Raw genomic sequence first — 18,257 nt, forward strand, 5'->3', positions numbered from 1 at the left:
TGCCTGGAAGGAAAAAAATTCTGTCAAAACTTCTTATATTGGCAGGATTTTAAAGGGGGATAGTTGAATAGATTTATTCTACATGTACTCTTGTTGAGATAATTCAAAGAGAAATGGGAAGCAAGATAGTCTGGTAACATCCCCAAAACTGCTTTGTAACAAATACAGGAAAACTTAAGCAGAACTCTGCAAGGGGCCACTGAAAAGTTCTCAGCCCAACCAAGAAGAGGATGATGTAGCGCCATGAAACATACAAGTTATTCCACACTTTTCATGACAATGATATGAAACGGAACGAAAAGCGTCATGGAAAGTGTGGAATAACTTGTAAGTTTCATGGCGCCACATCATCCTCTTCTTGATTGGGCTGAGAACTTTTCAGCAGCCCCTCATCAATGATACCGAGTCAAGAAATTCAGAGCCATCAAAAGCATCTTTCAAGAGTTATTTAGAGATATGGTGACACTACTCACAAAGTGGAGCTTTTTAATATGGTCTTGAATTCAGGGAATAACTCTAGAATTATAAACATTCTAAGCGGAATTAAACAAGGACTCCATTTTCAAAAGGCTTTCTGTGTCTTGTTACACATGGAATGACATTTTAGAAAGGATGTCCAACTCGGAATTTGAAGATGATCCAATAGCATAGTAAGGGGAGCAGGGAGAGGGGCGAACCACCTCAGGTGCTGTCTTCACGGGGGGGCTCTGGCACCTCTCCTCCTCTCTGCCCCCTCGTGTACCTCCTTAAACATTTGCCAGCTCGAGCAGCATCTTCCACTTGCTGCTCGTGCCAGCCTTGGCTCCTTTCTGACATCACTACCTGGTCGCAAGACTTATGATTTATGACTGGTGTTAACCGCTGCATTTGTTTGCATTTGCGCTGGCAGTTGGGTTATAGCCCTATATGGACATTAATAGGGTCTTTTTCTCCACTTATATTTGGTTGGTGGCTGTTGTGATTCAATTCTTTGGAACAATCGAAGGAACAAAGAAATCGTGGAAAATGCACCGCGTAGAAGTTTTACGTTCATTATTTGATCCATACGCCTGAATTTAGGACCACATAAGGACCCCTGAGGAAGACTGTTTTCTCAAAACACGGACCGTGTTGGGTCCATATGTTTCCCAGAGGTTCAGGCCCTAGACATTTTTATGTGGATTATTTATTTGTTTGAATAAAGCCTTCATCTTGGACATCGACTCTCCATGATTTCTTTGTACCTTCGATTTTTCCTTCTGTGGAGGGACCAGGGTCAATTTTCTTGTTGCGATTCAATTATTTCCCTTATAGCAGCAGAGGAACGGTTTGGTTTATAAGTATTGTTTGAGTCCTTTACAACCACCCCATTTTGTAGGCAGTAATCAAATGCTAATCAGTTAGCATGTGGCAATGCGGCTGCACTGATTGATTAATGCAGACACACCTCCTTGACCAAAAAATAAAATGTATTTTTTAGCATGTGGGTAGCAAGCGCATGTTGGTTTTCTACTGTGAGATTCCTTAGTGCACCCTGTAATATGACATTTTAAGCTGCGGAAAGTATGTGTTAGTGTTTATTGCAGCTTAGTAAAAGAACCCCTTAGAATGGACGACTTATGAACCTAATTCATTCTCTCTAGAATTTTTTTTATAAGGAAGATTTTCATGCCCCCCTGATATTTATAGCTATTTAACTGGCCAGAAATTGCCGCTGACTGGTTAAATATCATTTAGCTGGCTAACCATAAATATGCAGTGTGAGATAACCAGTTATCCATGCAAGTGTTTGGTGCAATTTGGGGGAATAAATATGTCTTTTTTTTTCCCCCTGAACAGTTACAGACCTTTGTTGACCTGAAAAGAATTGTACGGTGAGATAATGTGTGACTGTAAATTGGAAGTTAGCCTCAGTTTAGTTGTGCCTTGCATGTTTCTTCAGTCTCAGATTATTTCTTGATCTCCTTATTTGTCTTTAAGCATCCCCTACTTCTTTATAACTGTGATCTAAGTCAGTGGCTCCCAACTCTGTCCTGGAGGACCACCAGGTCAGTCGAGTTTTCAGGATAGCCCTAATGAATATGCATGAGAGAGATCTGCATATAATGGAGGTGCCAGGCATGCAAATCTGCTCCATGCATATTCATTAGGGCTATCCTGAAAACCCGACTGGCCTGGTGGTCCTCCAGGACAGGGTTGGGAACCACTGATCTAAGTAATTGAACATTGTTTCTATTTTTCTGGTGTCATAGGAGCCAACATTTGAAAATGATTGGGGGGTGCTGAACTCAAAACTCATAACAAATTCCTGTCACCCAGCAAAGAAAAACAAAACACATCTGGTAGTGAATGACCAGCCTGTATCTAAATGTCACGAGCAGGGCAGTTAATTTGGACAAATCAAAAGATAGGGTCCTGATACTCTCTCCTCCCCCTCGCAGCTTGTCAGCATCATATTCTTTCTCTCAATCTCTCTCTCTCTCTCCATTCAGGTCATCTAGAGCACTTTTCTCCAACCAGTCCCTCAGCCTATAATCTACATTTTTACCAGACTTTTTTTCTTCAATTTTTTTTTCAATTTTCCCTAATTTCCTTTTCTTCTTTGTCCTCTTTCCCTCTCTCCCTACCCCCTTGCACTTTTTTATTTATTTATTTTTTTTTACCTTTTGCACAGGCATAATCTGATGTTTTATATTTGGTGGCTGGAAGTTTAAGAGCTCTCTTCTTGCTCCATTCTCAAAATCCTTAGGGCTCCTTTTACTAAGCTGCGCTAGATGCTAACGCCTCTATTGAGCTGGGGTTAGTTTTTCCGCATAGCGCAGAGGTTAGTGCGCACTAATCTGCAGCCGCGCTAAAAACACGACCTCGGCTTAATAAAAGGAGCCCTTAGCATGTTCTACTTCGCATTTCCCCTTGACCCAAACTTCTATTTCTCTATACTCCGCAAAAAGCTCCAGTGTACTTTTCCCTAACAAGTTGCTATTTAATGCAGATTTAGTGCCTCCATCCCTTCACTGCTTTCCACTTTTCACTCTCCTGTGCAGATGAGACTTCCTTTCCTTGGTAGGTTTAACTCATCTTCAATTTGTGACTCCCTATTGACCACAGACATGGATTATTTCCCTGTCTTGCTCTCTCTGGCTTCAGGCATATGCCTATTTTCTGAGATTCCTTCCCCATCCCCTTTTGCACTGCAACACAGTACTCAGATTCCAGGCCAATGACTACCCTCTGCCTGTAGAGTCTACAGTACAGGTCCTCGCCAACTTATGATCGCAATTGGTTCTGACTGACAGGTCGCAAGTCGATCTGGACTTAAGTCGGCCTATACTAACTACAGTATTTTTTACCCCTCCCAATGTACCTTTTCCCTGGTGGTCCAGCGGTGAGGGGTAAAAATAGTTAGTAAGGTCTGGGATAGGAGATGGGGGAAATGCATCGTAAAGTCAAACCATCATAAGTTCCATAGGTCGTAAGTCGACGAGTATCTGTATATGAGATTCTTTGCCACATACTCACCCTGAGCTCTTGAAGCCCAGTAAAGATCACAGTTTGAGACCTCAAAGATTACGCGTTGTAGAGGAAAACATATTCCAACAGCCCAGGGCACAGAAGCATGTACTCATTCTAAGCTACTATGTTTGAGTTACCTGCATGATATTGCTCCAGTGGCCAAGGAGCAAGCATTCAGCTCAGGGAGCCAAGTTGAGACATGGGAGATGGCTGCAGAGTTTACAAAGAGCTAAGAATGAGGATTTAGTAGTTAAGCACATGGAATACCAGGGAGCCAAACTGAGTTTGTGAGATAATATGTTCCTTCTCCTCCTCCCTCCAGCTTTGTCAGTAATCTCATAAGAACATAGGAATTGCCACTGCTGGGTCAGAACAGTGGTCATGCGGCGGCCCTCTGGTTAATGACCAGTACCCTAACTGAGACTAGCCCTACCTGTGTACGTTCCGGTTCAGCAGGAACTTCTATAACTTTGTCTTGAATCCCTGGAGGGTGTTTTTCCCCTATGACAGACTCCAGAAGAGCGTTCCAGTTTTCTACCACTCTCTGGGTGAAGAACTTCCTTATGTTTGTACAGAATCTATCCCCTTTCAATTTTAGAGAGTGCCCTCTCGTTTTCCCTACCTTGGAGAGGGTGAACAACCTGTTCTTATCTACTAAGTCTATTCCCTTCAGTACCTTCAATGTTTCAATTGTGTCCCCTCTCAATCTCCTCTGCATGAGGGAGAAGAGGCACAGTTACTCTAATCTTTCGCTGTACGGCAACTCCTCCAGCCCCTTAACCATCTTAGTCGCTCTTCTCTGGACCCTTTCGAGTCCTTCTTCATGTACGGCGACCAGTGCTGGATGCAGTACTCCAGGTGAGGGTGCACAATGGCCCAGTACAGTGGCATGATAACCTTCTCCGATCTGTTCATGATCCCCCTTCTTTATCATTCCTAGCATTCTGTTTGCCCTTTTCGCCGCAGCCGCACATTGCGTGGACGGCTTCATCGACTTATCAACGAGAACTCCCAAGTCTTTTTCCTGGGAGTCTCTCCAAGTATCGCCCCGGACATCCTGTATTCGTGCATGAGATTTTTGTTACCGACATGCATTACTTTACACTTATCCACATTGAATCTCATCTGCCATGTTGATGCCCATTCCTCGAGCCTGATTATGTCACATTGCAGATCTTCGCAATCCCCCTGTGTCTTCACTACTCTGAATAACTTTGCATCGTCCGCAAATTTAATCACTTCACTCATCGTACCTATCTCCTGCCACCTTTTCCTACTGCTGCTGCAGTTCTACATTTTTAGGCTCATATAGCCCAGTGTCCATTTTATCTCCTGTGGGATATAATGTGGAATAATATTTTTAACTTTTGTGATGAACTGGAACAGTGCTACTTTCCGTTCCCTCTCAGTGTAATCCCTGTCCATTGCCCTTCTCAATACCAGAGCTGCCAAGAGAAAGGGAGATTTCCAGTTCATGGAATTCCATGCTTCCACAACCTTGTTCCTTTTTTCCATCCTTCTAATTAAATACCTTATTTATCCCTGTGACTACAAGGTTGGGAAAAAAAAAAGCAGATACCCAAAAACTGACCCAGTTCAATTAGCAATATAATATTTTATAATCCTTCCTACTCATTTTTGATCTCACTCAGTTGTAGGGAACAGCTGCCCCCCACCAAAAAAAATCTGAAAATTGTCTTTACTTTGCTTGTTCTTGATATTATTCCTGCCTAGTTTCACCTCTTCTGCCATGTCCATCCCTCCAATCTGATCCTCTTTCTTCTCAGAATCCTTTTCTCTGGCCCCTGCTCTTTGAACCACACATAAGTCCTCTCCCTTTCTCTTTTTTTTAGCCCATCCCTTTCCCACTTATCTTTGTATCACAGCCCATGCTCCCCAGTTTGTATTCACTTCAAATCTGTCCTCCCTTTCATAGCCAATATTTCTTCCCTCAGCCTCGCTTCCCCTTACAACCCATTTATTCTAGCTCCCAGTGCCTATACTACTCTTTCTCTCCTCACTCCTTTCCCAGAGCCTCCCTCAGCACTTCTCCTATCTATGATAGACCAAAGGCAGGAAGCCTCTCTAACCTACACTGCAGCTCTTCTCTGTTTCCTCATTATTCATATATTCCTTAACCAGCCAAGACACCAACCTTCAGTCCTGCTTTCCCCTGCAGCCTTTTGGCTGACTAAGGAATGTTGGACTAATAGGTTACAGGGGGAGGGGGTAGCAAGTAGCTACAGAAACACTGCCTTTCTTCCTGCTTTCCCCTGCAGCTGTACACTAGGAAGATTACCGCTCTGGTGTTTGGGCAGTGCTGGAAATAATATTGGGGGTACTCTAGCACACACAGCACCTATAGAGCTGGCGCCTAATGTCTGGTGTTACACTGTTTGCAGAGGTTGGCTTTTTGGGGGTTCAGTTTAGTTTTAGTCTATGTATTTCTATTTTTTAGTTTGTGGTGGTTTAATACAAACATGGTTAGGGTTTGCATGTGTTTTGCATTTGTAAAAGAGGCTACTTTTTCTGATATCTTTGATTGTCTGTGTATAATCAATCTGTACTAATCCAGTTTGTTTAATAGATGTATTAATGATTTTAGTGCTACCTTTACCTAGGTAGGCCCTAGTTGTGTGACTCCTGGAAGAAAGTGCTATTATGATATGGTAGATTTGCTTCATAGGTCTTTGCATTAGGTATATTTAATGTGCCAATATTTCCCGTTTTAAGATCCCCCTGTCCCGTTGTCCCCAAGCACAGCTTCGAGATTCTGAAATGTCTCGTTTTCAGAGAGAGCATCCCGAAGCTGTGTGTGGGGACAACGGGACAAGCGATCACGGAGCCTAGGCTCTCTCCCTGCTTTCCTGTTGCCGATGCAGCAATAGGGCTAGGCCAGGCGAGTACAGCGACTGCACAACGGCCGGCCCACAAGCCTTCTCCCCGACATCAAATCTGACATCAGAGAGGTAGTTCCGGACCAGCCAGTGATTGGCCGGCCCAGAACTTCCTCTCTGATTTCAGAATTGACATCGGGGGAAGGTAGTGGGCCGGCCGTTGTGCAGTCGCTGCACTCACCTGGCCCTATTGCTGCGGTGGTGGCGGGGAAGCAGGGAGAAATCGGTGGTGGCGGTAGCTTGGAGGGAGGTAGGGAGAGAGAAAGAAAGAAAAAGTTAGGGGAGTGTGGTGGTGGTGGTGGCTTGGGGGGGCAGGGAGACGGCGGTGGCTTGGGGGGCAGGGAGAGAGAAAGACAGAAAGAAAGAAGGGGGGCAGGGAGAAATAAAGAAGGGGATGGGGCAGGGAGAGAGAAAGCTTTCTGGAAACAATATATGGACTGAGGCTAGCGAATGCCAATAAGACAAGAAAATTAGAACCCACTGCATTTTCCCTAAAACCACATTGACAGAACCCCTTATTAAAATCTAAACACACAGTCAAGAAGGCATCTTCTTTTTGGTATCAGACACTACTAAATCCTTGTAAGCTTGTTTAACATTGGTGCTGTTTGTACAAAGGCACTAGTGGAACCGGTGATACTGGCATTGTTGTTAATACCTGATTTTGAAACACAAAGATTTTTATTGTTTCAGACACCCAGAGGAAAACAAATAGAATGCTGACATACTGAATCCAGGCAAACTTAATCATCTCCCAGAAACCTGGCTGGTATGAAATAACTTCCACTGGATATAGAATGACAGCATCAATCACAAATGAAAGAGAAAAAAAGGGGGGAGGGGGAGCAGGGAGAAAGAAAGAAAGAAAGGATGCACAGTCAGAAAGAAGTGCAACTAGAGACTCAACAGACAACAAAGGTAGGAAAAATGATTTTATTTTCAATTTAGTGATCAAAATGTGTCAGTTTTGAGAATTTATATCTGCTATCTATATTTTGCACTATATTTGTCTATTTTTCTATAATTGTTACTGAGGTGACATTGCATATTTTAAAGTCATCTATCTGGGGAGGGCTTCAGTGACTGGGAGGGTGTAGATGGGCTGGAGTAGGTTTTAATGGACATTTTGGCAGTTGGAACCCAAGCACAGTACCGGGTAGAGCTTTGGATTCTTACCCAGAAATAGCTAAGAAAAAAAATTTAAAAATTTAAATTGAATCAGGTTGGGCAGACTGGATGGACCATTCGGGTCTTTATCTGCTGTCATCTACTATGTTACTATGTTGACCTCTTTGAAAAAAAACCCCCGAATATAAATGATAATTAACATTTTCTCTGCATATAGTGTCCTTTGTGTTTGGTTTTTTAATTTTATGGTTACCATTATGAATTAACAAGTTATTACATTACATTACATTAATGACTTCTATTCCACCTGTACCTTGCACTTCTAGGCGTTTTACAAAAGAGACTAACTGGACATATCCAAGAAAAATACAATTTAGGAGATATGGATTACAGAAAGATAAATGGACATTTCCAGGGGAATTAAGTTTGGGGAGTTGGTTACATTTCCAGGAGATTTGCAATTTGAGGAGTTGTTTACATGGTTGAGTCTTTGGAGATGAAGAAATTGCAGAATAGGAAGAGGCTTTGGGGGGTGGGAATTATAAGGGAGGGGGGAAGGGGAGGGGTTAGGAGAGCTGTATAAATTTTTTGAAGAGCAGGGTTTTGATTTCTTTTTGGAATGATTTAAAATCATTTGTTGTTGTCAGTAAGTTGGAGATGGTGTGGTCAAGTTTCGCTGCTTGCGTTGCTAGTAGGTTGTCAAACATCTTGTGCTGAGTACCTTTGAATGGGGGGAAGGTAAATAGGGACTGAGTTCTCCTTTGTCTGGTAGTAAGGTTATGATTTGCCAGTTTCAGTTTCTTTCACCTCTCGACGGACCTCAACACCTCTCCCCACGGACCGGGAGCACTCGGGGCAGAGCGGGAGCAGAGTAAGGCACACTCTGGGCGTGGGAGCGAACTCCACCCCCTCCCCTCCCGATGGTGCACTGCTGAGCCAGTTGGAAGGCTCAGCGGGATCTCCCCAACAGTTTAAAAGTTTGCTTTTGCCGGTTTCAGTTTCTTTTACCTTTCGCCGGACCTCAACACCTCCCCTCACGAACCGGGAGCACTCAGGGCAGAGCGGGAGCAGAGTAAGACACACTCTGGGTGTGGGAGCGAACTCCGCCCCCTCCCCTCCCAACGGTGCACCGCTGAGCCAGTTGGAAGGCTCAGCGGGATCTCCCCAACAGTTTAAAAGTTTGTTTTTGCCGGTTTCAGTTTCTTTTATCTCTCGACGGACCTCAACACCTCCCCCCATGGACCGGGAGCACTCAGAGCAGAGTAAGGCACACTATGGGCGTGGGAGCGAACTCTGCCCCCTCCCTTCTATTTATTTGTTGCTTTAGGAGACATGTGTCACTGTTTCTGTGGTGTTGCATTGTATGCAGAGTCCAGCTTCTTACTGGTTCAATTTAGCCTTTGTCTATGTATTTCTATTTTATCCCCCCTTTTACAAAACTGTGGAGCATTTTTGTAGCGCTAGCCAAGGTGGTAGCAGCTCTGATCTCAGAATTCTATGAGCGTCAGAGCTGTTACCACCGTGGCTAAAATCCACACTACAGTTTTGTAAAAGAGGGAGGGGTTAGTTTGTGATGACATATTCCATACTAGGCGAAGTTATTTTCTGTGTTCTGTGTGTTCGAAAGACATGGTTTTCTGTTAGGATTGACGGTGTAGGATTGATCTGTACTGGTCTGGCTTGTTTAGTTTTACAATGGGTGTATTGATGTACTGTTCACTGCAATATGTAAGATGCTGCCTTGTCCTAGGTACTCATGTGTGATGTGTGGCTTGTTACTAAAAATCATGTTTTTCGTACAGATGGGGGGGGGGTGCCAAAAAATGATGGGCCCCGGTGCTAGGTACACCACTGTAACTCAGTATGAGTTACATTCACATACACTAAATATTTTTTGGGGAGGGCTTACAATTGAAGTTTGTACTTGAGGCAATGAAAGGTTCAAGATCTTAAAGGACAGCAGTTGGATTTGAAGCCTGGCTTCCCTGGTTCTCAGCCCACTGATCTAACCATTATTAGGGTTACCAGACGTCCAGATTTCCCCAGAACTTGTCTTCCTTTTTTTTATTTATTTATTTATTTTATTTAATTTTTAATAATACAAGCAATAATGCTTTACAGAAACTCTAGCAACAATAATACATAATCATATCCTGATTAACAGTTGGATTTTAAATGTTAAATCAAAAGAAACAATTCTCAGTCCTCAAATAAGGGAAGAGAGACAAGAGTGAAATCTAACAAATAAAGAAATTATCCCTATATTTCAAGGAAATAAGTAGGTACCTTCAAGCACTAATAAGTACCAACACTATTAACAATGGATTATCTTAGAGTGCAGTAGACACCCCTTTCCCTTCAAGAAAAAAAATGCAACTGCTCTGGCTCATAGAAAACTTATTTGGTACCTTGGTACAGAACAAAACACTTACATGGAAACCTTAATTGAAATGTAGCCCCTAAAGAAACAACCTTTTCACGATATACAAGAAATTCTTTCCTTCTTATTTGAGTCCACTTAGACACATCTGGAAATATATAGATTTTTCCCCCAAGATAGAACACCTGTTTCATAGTATAATACAATCTTAAAATCGACTCCTTATCTTGATGAAAAACAAATGAAACTATCCTTGTTGCTCTCCCTATTATTTCGACCTCAGATGTCTCCAATATTGCTGATAAATCCTGCTGAGAAGCAGCTTTCGTCTCTTTTAATGTTTTATTTAAGTAAGTGGTATATTTGTGTCCAAAATGTTCAAAGCAGATAGCAAAAAGTCTCTAAAGGTCTCTCTGGGGGATTTATACTTAGCTACCGGAAAGTTCAAAATGGACATGTCCTCCTCTTGAGGACATGCTCAGGAGTCCGGATGGCTTTTCAAAACTCCCCACATGCATGTGTATGTCTCAGGGGCATAACCAGACCTCAATGTTTTGTGGGAGCCAAACATTTCATCTCCCCAACTGCCCCTCTTTCCCCAGCCAAATCTTCTTTGCTGGCGGCGATGTTCAAGGCTCGTTTGTGTTGCCTGAGTAGTGAAGAAGCTGACAGGGTGCCTCAGCTTCCCATGCCGCACTTATGCCCATGCACAGTTCAATGCATGAAATGAGCATGTGCAGAAGTGCTGAAGTTGGTAGCTAGAGCACTTCGCTGACAGCCTGCTGCCCGGGCAGCATGGGTGAGGGCCCAGGCGATGAATCTGTTTGGCTAGCAGGGCTTGAGCTTCTGTGCTAGCGAGGCATCCAGTTCTCAAATTTTATTGGGGCCTACGCCTTCCTCTCCCCTCCCCTTCCATGCTATGCCCCTAGTATGTCTGGTATAGTCTATGAATAAAGGTTGCTGTATAGTATCAGTTCTGTAATTACATGCTTCATTTCATAACCAAGCACCCTGCATTTGGAGACATGATCATCTGAGCTCCACATTCCTCTGCTGATTCAACAAAGCAAGGAAAGTGCTGCAGGTTCTTCATGCTCACACAAAAAGAGAAGAAACGGGCTTGAAATCCTCACTATTGCTAGGCACAGAAGAATGAGCTAACAAAAGAACGAGCTAACTTTTTACTCCTCCTCAGACCACGCATTACTGCTCCAGCTTTAGAAGCAGAACAAGAAGAAAAGGCAAGGGAGGTGCCTTTTCAACCAATGATAAAATCTTTATTAGCAATCAATGATAAAGTCTATATAAATAAAACAGTAGTCCCAACAAGTATCCCAGTTTTGGCATATAGAAGACACCTTCTTCAGGGGACACTTTGCAGAAACGGCGCTGAAATTGATTGATTGCTAATAAAGACTTTCATTGGTTGAAAAGCCACTTCCTTTGCCTTTTCTTCTTGTTCTGCTTATATTTCAAGGCGAGGTGTTCTTCTGTCTGCCTGGTTGCTCCAGCTTTAGAAAAATATGTATGTGACCTTCAAGTATTCTGTGTGCTTCGTTGGGTTTAGTAGATAATACCTCCATTATCATGTCATTGCATGTATTTATTTAACTGAATTTCTTTTATTTATTTATTCAGTTTTCTATATCATTCTCCCAAGGGAGCTCAGAATGGTTTACATGAATTTATTCAGGTACTCAAGCATTTTCCTTGTCTGTCTTAGGGGGCTCACAATCTATTTAATGTACCTGGGGCAATGGGGGGATTAAGTGACTTGGCCAGGGTCACAAGGAGCAGTGTGGGTTTGAACCCACAACCTCAGGGTGCTGAGGCTGTAGCTTTGACCACTGCGCCACACTCTCCCGCTATACTGCCTCCACACTATACTGCCTGCAAGCCTAATGGCTATCAAAGTGGTGTACATTCAGGTAAAGTAGGTGTTTTTCTGTCTCTGGCGAGCTTACATTTTGAGTTTGTACCTGAAGGAATGGAGAGTTAAGTAGAAACAAGCAACGCACTGATGTTTTTGGACAGTTCTCTTGTGCGCTAGGGTGGCCATAAGAGAACAGCAAACTGTGCGTAGAACGCACGTTAACCCATCCCACATTTTTATTACATTGGCCCAAAGAATGATAGTAAAGCATTACAGAACTCCCCCGAAATTCGCGGGGGTTCTGTTCCAGGAACTCCTGCGAATTTTGAAAAAAACGCAAATATGGTTTTTAAAGGCAGGAGAGGGCAGCTGGGATGCTGGCGGGTGCAAAATCACTCGCGGTATGCTCCGACTGCCTCTTCCTGTTGCTAAAGTCAGGCTACACCAATCAGGAGCTGCTTTGACACGCTGCTCCTGATTGGTGTAGCCTGAATTAGTACAGGAAGAGGCGATCGGAGCATACCCCGAATTAGTGAGTCCGCGATTCATGAACAGCAAATTCACAGGGGAACACTGAACTACATAATTATAATAAATAGAAAAAAGAAATAAAAGAAAGTTAAATAGTTATGTCTGATGTACTGGACCAACAATACTTTTTTTCTCAAGCTTTCAAAGGCAAAATCTTCTTCAGGACAAGAATGAGCAAAAGATGGCAATATCAAAACAGACTATAAGAGTGCTTTGAAGAACAGAGAAGCTCCTAAGCCTCTTCTCTATAGAGAACAACCTCTGTACTGTTGTGCTAATTTGACTTCTCATGGCCGCAAACATTATGCTTAAGCCCTTCATCCAGGGGAAGAGTCAGAACATGCCTGTATTCCTCCAGGCAAAAGCCTCAAGCGTCGCATAAACAGATACAGAAAAGCAGCTAGGAATTATGTTATAAAACACAGATCCTACCTCAGATGTTGGATTTCTTGCCTTTGTCAAGCATTTAACTGTTGCATAAGGAAAATTTAGAGAAGAGGCTTAGCACTTCCGTGCTTGCTGAAAACATCATTTCTGTAAGTTCCTCTTTTGGAGGCGTGGTGTCCTTACAGTTGCTTAAAACACCTACTGCTTTTCTTAGGTTATTTTTTAAAATCAGCCCCTAACATCCTGCTTTGAGGTCATACTGGGTTTACTGGATTTACAAATGTGGTTCCTTAAAACAAGAAAAGTCGAACAACTTCAACAGAGACCACATATGCACAGTGAGACTAGATTATAGTATTTATTTAAAAAATTTCTATACTGTTTAAACCTAAACGGTTTACATAATTTTACATACTATAAAACAAATAAGATCAGACAAGCATAAACAAAGAATCCTCAGAAAATCAACTATAAAAAATGAAAGCCACAAAGGCTTTTACAAAGAATCATTGGAAAATTCTTCAACAAACAGCAATCATAAAGGATCAGTATCTAGAAAGAGGCATTTACAAATAACTGTGTCTTAAGTAGTTCTCTAAAGCTGCACTTTTCACAACATTTTCACAATTGACTGACAAGTGAATTCCACAGTTTAACCCCTGCACGACAGAAGGCCATTTTACTGGTCTCAACATAATTTGGATTAACATTTGTTTTTAATAAGGCTGTTTTCAGAACGCAAAGCTCTATTTGGTAAATAGCAAGCAGCTTAAATCCACACTTGTGAACCCTGGACTGTTTACATATGCCTTGTCAACCTGATTTGTCAGGGAGAGCATGACTATAGAGGGCTATACAATTTAGAAAAGTATAATTGCCAACAGCATACTTTAGACTAGTGGTTCTCAACGCTGCCCTCAGGACACATCCAGCCAGCCAGATTTTCAGGATCTTTATAATAGATAAGAACATAAGAAGTTGCCCCCGCTGAGTCAGACCAGAGGTCCATCTTGCTCAGCGGTCCGCTCCCGCGGCGGCCCATCAGGCCTAGTGCCTGAACAGTGTCCCTGATTAATTTTGTAACTTACCTCTAATCCCATCCCTATAATCTACCTCTACTCTTATCTGTACCCCTCAATCCCTTTGTCTTCCAAGTACCTATCCAAAGCTTCTTTGAACCCCTGTAGCGTGCTCCTGTTTATCACATCCTCTGGTAGCGCGTAAGACAGATCTATATACTGGCTCTTTGGTATGCAGATCTATCTCATGTCTATTCATTGTGGACGTCTGGAAAACCCAACTGGCTGAGTATGTCCCAGATTGAAAACCCCTGCTTTAGACAAATATGCTTGGCCTCTAGAGCATTGGTTTCCAAACCTGGTCCTGGATAGTTACCAGATTTTGTCTCAAAAATAAGAGGACATGTGGCTGCGCCCCATTCTGCTCTGACCCAACCCCATTACGCCCACAGCTCAGCTTCATTCCACCCTCCCCAACCCTGGCCCCACACAAACCTCGTCTCTTCAGAGAAACATAGAAACATAGAAAGATGACGGCAGAAAAGGGCCACAGCCCATCAAGTCTGCCCACTCTACTGACCCACCTCGTTAAGTCTGAGTGCTAATGACCTAGTTCCTTAACTTGACCCTCGTAGGGATCCCAAGTGGATGTCCCATTTATTCTTAAAGTCGAGCACGCTGGTGGCCTTGATCACCTGCACCGGAAGTTTGTTCCAGTGATCTACCACCCTTTCTGTGAAGAAATACTTCCTGGTGTCACCACTAAATTTCCCTCCTCTGAGTTTGAGCGGGTGCCCCCTTGTGACTGAGGGACCCTTGGGAAAGAATATGTTGTTTTCCACATCTGGAGGACATCTGCGCATGCGCGGATGTGATGCGGTGATGTCGTGACACATCTGCAGATGCCCTCCTGACATGGCCCCGATCTCAGCACTTTTCAAAACCCGGACAAAGTGCCGGGTTTTGAAAAGCCATCCAAACGCCTGGACAGTCCTCTAAAAAGAAGACATGCCTGGGTAAATCCAGACGTCCGGCACCCCTAGTCCTGGAGGCTCCCCAGCCAATCAGGTTTTCAGGATATTCACCATGAATATGCATGAGAGAGAAGTGCATGCAGTGGAGGCAGTGCATACGAATATTTCTCGTGAATATTCATTGTGGATATCCTGAAAACTTGACTGGCTGGGGAACCTCCAGCATCAGGTTTGGAAACCACTGCTGGAGAAGATAGGTAGTAGTGTGTCACTGCTATAAAGGGAGTAGACTAGGGTTCCATGTTGCAACTCCTGTTTCGTCAAACTGCTTCCCTCTTTTCATCTGCTTCTTCTTTGACGTGGCAATGAGCAGGTTCCCCAATCCAGCTTACACGGCTAAGCAAGTACAGATGCTTCAGCAATGCTGTCACTGTTCATCACTTCTTTAGTTCTCCTGGTACACTGGCAGGGCTAGTCAAAGATCCCTCCCTTCATTCTGCGGTACGACGGCCATAAAAGCAGGAGCCACAGAAATCAAACAGGCCTTGGGTTTTATACCAATCACTGTTTCATTTCATAAGGGGTCTCCTCCTACTATTATCTCACTGGTAAGGGGAGATATCTCCTTGTTCTGGAAACTTAGAATATTCATGGCAGTCTGTTATTTTTTGTAGTTTAGGCCATAGACACCTTTTTCATGCTACACCTGTTTCAACCACAGGGAATTGTGTGGTTCAAACTGATAATGTTCCATGTTTGAACCACTCAAGATTCCATAGACACCCATATTGTAGGCAGTAAGGGCCAGATTCTATAAAAGGCACCTAAGGATGCCTACATTGTAGGTGCTGCTCCACATGGTTGTCAATCAAATGCTAGGCGCCACTTGTAAAATCACACCTAGCGGTGTCTAAATGGACCTAGGTGCTGACTGAGGTCAGTGCTAGGCCAAGTTTTATTGGGCCTAATATACTAGCTTCTAACTCGGATGCCTAGCAATGCCTAAGTCAACCATGCCTATTCTCCACCCCCTAACCACGCCTACTTTTCTTCAGGTAGATGTCGTTAGGCATTGGAGGACGCCTTGACTTAGGTGCGATAGGTGCCGCTCTGACAACAATCACAATGTATCACTCACAACTGGGCAGCTACAAAAAATAAACACTACATTTGTTCCATCACCAAAGTATCCATACAAAAAGATAATGACATACAAAACCAGAAGGTGCAATTCCAAATTTTTCACCTATCTGGAAACTACTGAAGACAAATATATAAATGTATAAATAGAACCACTTATATTAAAAATTGTATAACTACTTTTACTAAGAATGGAGCAAAGGTTGATATGGTGATATGTTGTGATTGTTGTCAGACATATTGCACTTGTTTAATACATTTTGTTTGATGTTTGTTTTATATATTTGCTTTACACTTTCAAGCTTAGCCCTGACATAGCCATTGAAGGGGATGAAACATGGCCATGTCAGGCTTTTAGGAAGTGTAATGTATTTTTTTAAATATTTTTTCAAGGGGGATCCAAGATGGCGTCGGGCTGGACGCGCTGAGATCCCGCTCTGAGGATTTTTCTTCAACAATTTTCAAACAATTTGTAAACGGTTCAATTACTTACCCGATGCCTAAACGGAGGGGCCGTAGCACCGCTGGTGCCTCGCGGCCCACGGCCACCCCCGCGGCTGGAGACATCGGGGAACTCATCAGGCGGATGCAGGGTATTTTTTCGGCGTCGGAGGGAGGCCCGCAGAGGAGTAGCGGCGTCAGTGAGGACGTCGAGATTCCTCCGGGATTGGAGACATCGTTGAGCCCCGACGTTAGGGCGCCGCCCCTGCAACCTCAGCTAAGCAGCTCTCCAAGGGGTAAGGTAACCCCGGAGGTCGGGGTCTTGTCTTCCCCTGAGGCAAGTAGTCCATCACAGAGCCTGCTGACAGGAGCTCGTATGGATATGAGCTCCTTTGAAGAAGCTGAGGGGGAATCATCTGAGAGGCGAGTTAACCTTCAGGGACAGCGTAAAGTTATTCAACTGGACGGTGAGCACTATGACATTTCTTTACCTGTATTTTCTTTGGAAAAACCCTCAGAAGTAACTCTGGACTCACTATGGGATCTTATGGTCGGACTAGTGAAGACCATAAGTCCCAAACTTCAGTTAATTGAGGGGAAATTATCACAACATTCTACTGAACTTAAAGATTTGAAAAAGGATATGACTGCCTCTAATTTCTCGGTTCAAAAGCTTGAACAGGACATTAAATCATCTAAACAATTACAGGAATCTTTAATGAAAGATAATATCAATCTTAGAAGAAAAATGGAGAACTTAGAAAATAACTCTAGATACAATAACTTAAGAATCATTAATTTTCCTAAGCTTCCATTGACACCTCCTAGAGAAATGTTTAAAAGATATTTTCTTGAAGTTTTGGGGGCCTCAGAAGATTCATTACCTCCTTTATCAAGAGTCTATTATTTACCTAATAAGACTATATTACCTAAAAAGCCGTCGGATCAAGGACTATTGGATGTATCAGAGTTATTGGAAAAATCAGATAAAGAGGTTGTAGAACCGAGCACTTTGATTATAACAGTAGCTCTCTCTATTGATAAAGTATGGTTGTTAAAACTGTTCTTTAAAAATAGACAGAAAGAATTTATGGGTTGTAAAGTCCAGGTATTTCCTGATTTATCACGAGAGACGCAAAGGCGTCGTCGTGAATTTCTTTTGTTGAAGCCAGGTGTTATATCTTTGGGTGCTACTTTTTATTTGCGACACCCTTGTAAATGTATAGTCCATCACCGATCAGTTAAATATGTTTTCTTTGAGCCTAATCAGTTGACTTCTTTTTTAGCGCTCTCCCGATTGGAGGTAGAAAAATCATAAGCTCTATGACTATAGGTTAATCCCAGCAATCAGCCTTCCAGCTAACTTTATGAAAGAGTGTACATTAAGTTCAATTCTTTAATTTTGGCTTTATTTTTAAGAAATCTTGGATCCAATTTAGAGGACTTGAGCATTTTAGTTAATATATGATTTAATGTTATTGGAATGTTTCTTGCTTTATTTAGAATTGCTAATTTGCTTTCTGTACAAGGTATTCTTGTTTATATGATTTGAAAATCAATAAATATATTTAAACATAAATATTTTTTCAATAAATTATATACAAGTTTTTAATGCATGCACATATTAAATACTAGGCACTCGTGTTATAGAATTACCCAGTTTATGTGCTTCAGATTGACTTTTTCTAGCTCTGGGAATTCTCTTGTTTGAATCATAACTTTGTTCTTTCTATTGTAAGACTGTCACAATTATGATACCAGTGCTTTTTCCATAAATAAGTGGGAAAAAACTCTGTAAATGTCACTTGTCTTTTAAAAAGAAGCTCTTTCGTAATGAGAACATAAGACAAAAATGAATGAGATATGAGTTTGCAAGTCATTAAAAAGTTGCCTAATAGGAGGATTCATGGTTCTTCATAAATCAGCTAGACTAAATCTTATGGCTTGTTGTGCAATGCATTCCAGGGCTAATGTGTGGGGAAGGGGTGAAACTCC

At 42.5% G+C, this 18,257-nt stretch overlaps 1 protein-coding gene across 1 annotated transcript in view; it reads right to left on the bottom strand.

The window, feature by feature from the left end:
• ITGB2 (integrin subunit beta 2) overlaps positions 1-12,786 on the bottom strand; it is a 119,862-nt gene extending 107,076 nt beyond the window's left edge. Inside the window, exon 1 of the mRNA XM_033945932.1 lies at positions 12,734-12,786. The gene's annotated coding sequence lies outside the window, so the exon portion shown is untranslated. The remainder of the gene's footprint in view (positions 1-12,733) is intronic.
• Positions 12,787-18,257: the final 5,471 nt, after the last annotated feature.

Source organism: Geotrypetes seraphini, chromosome 5 (assembly GCF_902459505.1).
Source record: "Geotrypetes seraphini chromosome 5, aGeoSer1.1, whole genome shotgun sequence".
Taxonomy (NCBI): Eukaryota; Metazoa; Chordata; class Amphibia; order Gymnophiona; family Dermophiidae; genus Geotrypetes; species Geotrypetes seraphini.